Raw genomic sequence first — 5,881 nt, 5'->3', positions numbered from 1 at the left:
CTTTGAACTCACATACACACACACACACACACACACACACACACACACACACACACACACACACACATCTTTGCTTGCAATTTAACTTATTATTGTTAATCATCTGAAAATACTGAATGCTTACAAACACTCCAACTTACTGTAATTGTACTCCCACAATATAACTATTTTCAATCACTGGGATGGTTCTGAATACTAGCAACTGGGTTCCCCCTAAACATCCTTGAGAATGTTTATTTGAAAAGATTACCTTGTTTTCCTTCAGGATTAAGTCATGGTCACTGCAGAGAGAGAGGATTTGGAAAGATGGCAAGCAGTTTCTGATAGTTCCTCAGAGACTGCCCTTGTTCAATAAATAGACCCACAGAAAAACAAAATGTATTCTAGCCCACACAAGTTAGACATATTTTTCAAACACCTAGATTAGAGAAGATAGGTATTACAAATAACATATTTGTTGGAGACAGTGAAGAAATCACAAACTTGCTTGGATAAACACTATTAAATACATACTTAACCAGCGGATTGCAACAGTTCCCCTCTGGCACTCACTGACAAGCTTGACTCCATCTGTAAATTAGGTTGCAAAACTTCCTTGTCAGAGAATTCACCCTGTTAGGAGGACTCAACCCTGCCTTTGAATCCACAAGGACAGAAAAATCAATGTGACAGAAAAGCAGTTGCTTGTGTCAGGCTTAACCAAGGAGAGAAAGGGCTTTCAATTAATCATGATTTAGGGTTGCTGGTAAAACGGTGCAAAGGCACATTCCTCTGGAGTCTCTGAAAAAGGAAAAAAAAAAAGGAGCCTGGAGCTCTGCGCATGCTACCCGCAGGCACTGCCCTTCCTCTGTAAACAGGATTCAGTGTTTACTGTGAGTGTAGCCAAGCATTGTTGATCTTGTATAAACAGATAAAATGCGTCAAAATCTACAAGATTTCGGCTGAGACAGTTATGCACAGTAACTATTCATGTGTAGAGGGAAGATAAATGAAAGTTTCATCTTCCCTTCTAGAACCTGTGATCTGACTTCAATAAGCTGGGAAGATTTCAGGTTATATATTAAATTTTGATTCCCCACAAAAGCAAAAGGCTGGCACGAGCCTCTAATCTGGAGAGAGGTCGAACACCACCTTCTGGAGGCGCCTGTTTTCATTCCTTGCCTACCTTAGACAATGAGAGCATCTACAGGAGGGAAAGTAATTTTTGCTCGGCTTATACCCTGTGGCTTTAAAGCTGTCACAAAAGGCCTACTAAGGGTATTGCTAAACAGCCACCATTAGATGGCACCTGCGAGGCAGTAAACCCCCTTAAGGTAGAGGTGAGCTCTGCCTCAACTGTCAATCTCTGTTGGCCAAACAAGGTCACTTCAATCAGGAGCTTGTTTGCCTCCATTATCAATTTAGGTAGTTGGGTCTTTGCATTAGAGACAATGACAACCTGGTCAGCTGTCTTCAGACTGCCTTCTATCAACAGGTATCAACCAACCCTGGCCAAATTAGGAGAAAGGCACTCCCTCCTCTAATGTACTGCTAACCATAGTGGTGGGCAAACTTGGAATTCAGTGACTGAGGACCAATGTCCAGGGTTGAGGTATGTTCAGAGATAGAAGAGAGCTTGATCTTTAGCCCTTTTGGTGAGCCTCAGTCTGGCATTAGAAGCCAAGTCAATGAGCCCGGTTCATTTATTTCCACAGTCATCCTCAACTAAAAGGACCAGGATTTTGCGGGGCTTCAGAAAATCACTGGGCTCGACTATGTCAGTTGTTTGTCATGATGACACAAGTTATTCCTCAGTTCTTTACTGTGTAAATGGAGAGACATCCAATGAAGGTCTAACAGGATCAGACCCTATTTTAAAAATGTTCCTTTGGCTTCATTTTATAGTGGCATCTTTATCATGACGCACAAGAAGTTCCACCAGGAGAATGATGTAGATCTTATTCCTGTCCACCAGGGCTCAGAGAGAAACTAGAGAGCACTTAATCTATGCAAATGTGATAAGTACTTTGAAATGAAAGAATAGAAAGGCTGAATCAGTAGAAATTTGAGATATAAGCACCTAAAGAAAACTGAGTTGTAGGGATGAATAATACAAGTAAATATGATGACTATAAGTTTTTTTAATAACGAATTTTTGAAATTTATTCCAGAATGAGGAAAAGAAAAGGTTTATACAGCTAGGCTGCTCCACCCCTTCAGTGGTCCTGAAGCTTCACTAGACACATGGCCAGGTAACTAATGCATGGCTGCTTTTATAGTAGACTATTTTAGGCATCACTGTATATCAAGCAGCTTTCAAAAACAAAACCATTCCTTTTTTATTTTTATAAAGAATGTACAGCCTTCAGTGCAGTCTTTAAAAATAAACAACAGTCTTCATATGTACCAAGGGGAATTACTAAGAAACCTTGCAGACACTCCCTCTCTGGAGATCTTTATAAATAGGATAACTTTTCACCTGTTTTGTGTGGCGTTCTCTGAAAGCAGATAATAAGCAAAGAAATCCTTTCAAAATCCTCGTTAGATCTCTCATTCATGTTTATTTTCCAGTCTATTTGCCTTTTCCCCATCTTGCTGTCAACACCCTTAAGAAAGGACAATCAGAGAGGATGAAGCAAATGGACTTTAGGGTTCCTGATAGAATGGTAACAACAGAATGGTTAACAAATATTCAACCGTTTCTATATTCCAAGACTACCTAGTACTCTACTTGAGTTTTCAAAAGGAGATGAAAAATGTAGCAGTTTTTATAATTTGAAAAGATACATGCACCCCTATGTTCATAGCAGCACTATTTACAATAGCCAAGACAAGGAGATGACCTAAATGTCCATCAACAGATGAATGGATAAAGAAGATGTGATACATAGATACAATGGAATATTACTCAGCCATAAAAAAGAATGAAATAATGCCATTTGCAACAACATGGATGGACCTAGAGATTATCATACTAAATAAAGTAAGCCAGACAGAGAAAAACAAACAGAGAAAAACAAACACCATGTGATATCACTTATATGTGGAATCTAAAATTTGACACAAATGAAATTATCTATGAAACAGAAACAGACTCACAGACATAGAGAACAGACTTGTGGTTACCAAGGAGTGGAGGAGGGGAGGGAAGGATTGGGAGTTTGGAATTAGCAGAGGCAAACTATTATATATAGGATGGATAAACAGCAAGGTTTTACTGTATAGCACAGGGAACTATAATATATTCAATATCCTGTGACAAACCATAATGGAAAAGAACATGAAAAGGAAGATATATATATATATGTATATATATAAAAAAACTGAGCTACTTTGCTGTCCAGCAGAAATTAACATAACATTGTAAATTAACTATACTTCAATAAAATTAAAAAAAAAAATTTTTCCTGTCTAGACCAAATCAATAGCCAAGTTTACAAAGAACTTTCCAGGTGCCGGGTCCTATGCTGAGCATTTTGCATGAATGATCTTATTCAATCTAACAACCCTTTGAAATAGACACTTTATTGTTCCCATTTTTCAGATGAGAAGACAGAGTCTTAGAAAAACTGTCTTGCACAAACTAGCAGAACTAGGACATGTTGAAGATAAGATTAGTGTATTAGTTTCTTATGGCAGTTGCAACAAATTATAACAAACTTGGTAGCTTAAAATAACACAAATTTATTCTTGTACAGTTCTGGAGGTCAGAATTGTAAAATCAGTCTCAGTGGGTTAATATCAAAGGGTCAGAAAGGCTGGTTCCTTTTGGAAGTTCTAGGGGAAAATCTTTCTTTCCCTGTTTCAGAATTGATGCTGTCCTCATTCCTTGGCTCATGGCCCTGAATCGCATTATCTTTTCTCTCCCTGTTTCACATCACATTGCCTTCTCTTCTTCTTTATCAAATTGCTTTCTGATTCCCTCTTATGAGAACACTTGTGATTACATTTAGGTTCTACCTGGATAATCCAGGATAATCTCCCCAATTTAAGATCCCTAACTTAATTCCATCTGCAAAATCTCTTTTGCCATATAAGGTAACTTTCATAGATTCCAGGTATTAGGACCTGGATATCTTTGGGGGCCATTATTCAGCTACCACAATTAACATTCAAACTATCTTTCACTTTCTTAAGCAGTATAACATATTCTTCCTAGATGAGTAATTCTTAACAAGCTCAATGACTGATCTTTAGCAAATGGGTGTATCCCATATAAACTAAAGAGGTTAACTTAGGTAATTTTCACGGACAGTAGCACAATATAGTGGTATGAGCCTGGCTTATAGTCAGGAAATGGAGTTCTTATCATTAATTAAGACATGCAAGCTTGGACCAAGCCCTGCCTCTCTTGAAATCAGGGATAGTAAAGAGGTTTCAGTGTGTTCAGTACAATTGGAGAAGGATTCCACAAATCTCTTCAAGCTTCATGTTGAAATGTTGAAGCCAATTATCAGTGCCTGCCCTACTTAATCTCTAGTGTTCCTTCTAACTCTGACTTTGTATGATCAACGACTGCATTAATTTATCAATTGCTACATAAAATTATCGTAAAATTTAATGGCTTAAAACAACAAACATTTATCATCTCAGAATTTCTGTGGGTCTGGGAATTGGTGGCTCTGACTCAGACTCTCTCATGAAGTTGCAGTCAAGATGCCAACTGGGGCTGCAGCCATCCAAAGACTTGACTGGGGCTGCAGCCATCCAAAGACTTGACTGGGGTTGGACAGTCTGCCTCCAGGATGGCTCACTCACCTGGCTGCTGGCAACTAAGATTCCTTGCCACACAGGGAAATCCATAGGCTACCTGAGTATCCTTACAAAATGTGACTGGGTTCTCCCCGAGCAAATCATCCAAGAGAGAGAGCAAGACAGGTACCACAATGTATTTTACAACCTAGCCTTGGAAGTGACATACTTTCACTTCCTCTGTGTTCCGCTGGTCACACAGACCTATCCCAATACAGTGTACGAGGGGACTACACTAGGGTATGGATACCAGGAGGTGGGGCTGAGGCCACCATAGAAGTTCAATGCCCTGTGTGGACTAGTGCTTCCACAATAGGACCTTCATGTTGGTGTCTATCTATGGAAACCCATGTTTCATAATACTATGTGGTGACTGAGTGGCTTTGTGGCTTAAAAGGGGTATTAACATCATAAAACTTACATTTTTAAGAAGATTTCTCTGATGGCAAAGCAGAGGGTGAATTCATGGGGGCTCCTATTGCCTCTCATGTGCCCCAGGCTGTAATACAAACCTCTAGCCTGGCCTGCAAGCCCCACATGTATGCCCAATGTCTCCTGTCCGTGTGTTGTACCTCCAGGTACTGTGCCATTCTCATCCTCTCTCAAATGACTCTCTCCACACCATGCCTTCAGTAGCCTTCCTAGCTCAAATGCCATGCTCTCCGTGAAGCCTTCCCCAAGCCCTGAGACAGAGCAAGTAGCTTCTTCTACCATTTCATAGCACTTTGTTCATCCATCTGTTACAATACATGTCGTGTTTTCCTTTTAATAATTTGATTATGTTTCTCTCCCCAAATATTCTATGTATCTCTTGAGGGCAGAGACCAAGACCTCACACTATGGCTAGGATATCAGCTCAATCAACAGATGTTTTTTGAATTAATGGATAGCCTTCTTTCAGTAAGTCATATTTCTAACACACTTAGTGAACACCAACTAAGTGATAAGCATTATGTTTGGTGCTAAGTCATACAATATTGATCAGTATGGGCAGGTCTGTACCCTCGACATGCAGTGGAAGGATCCTCATATGGTGCTTTTGCCAATGACTATCCTTGTTCTCTCTCTTCCCCACTGCATTTTCTATTTTCCTACCCCCTTCTTGCCTCTTCCCAATTTTCCTTCCTCTCGACTCTTCCCTAAGTATGCC

At 39.7% G+C, this 5,881-nt stretch overlaps 2 long non-coding RNA genes across 3 annotated transcripts in view; one reads left to right on the top strand and one right to left on the bottom strand.

The window, feature by feature from the left end:
* LOC309634630 overlaps nucleotides 1-2,982 on the bottom strand; it is a 463,425-nt gene extending 460,443 nt beyond the window's left edge. For both annotated transcript variants that reach the window (XR_014248260.1, XR_014248261.1), the window contains exon 1: nucleotides 35-2,982. This is a non-coding gene — a long non-coding RNA (uncharacterized lncRNA). The remainder of the gene's footprint in view (nucleotides 1-34) is intronic.
* The window catches only part of LOC309634634, a 494,785-nt gene that overhangs the window by 375,633 nt on the left and 113,271 nt on the right, over nucleotides 1-5,881 (top strand). The gene's annotated exons all lie outside the window — the stretch shown is intronic.

Source organism: Balaenoptera borealis (genome assembly GCF_965194805.1).
Source record: "Balaenoptera borealis genome assembly, chromosome: 9".
Lineage (NCBI taxonomy): Eukaryota > Metazoa > Chordata > Mammalia > Artiodactyla > Balaenopteridae > Balaenoptera > Balaenoptera borealis.
This window is presented reverse-complemented; position numbering and strand designations above follow the sequence as displayed.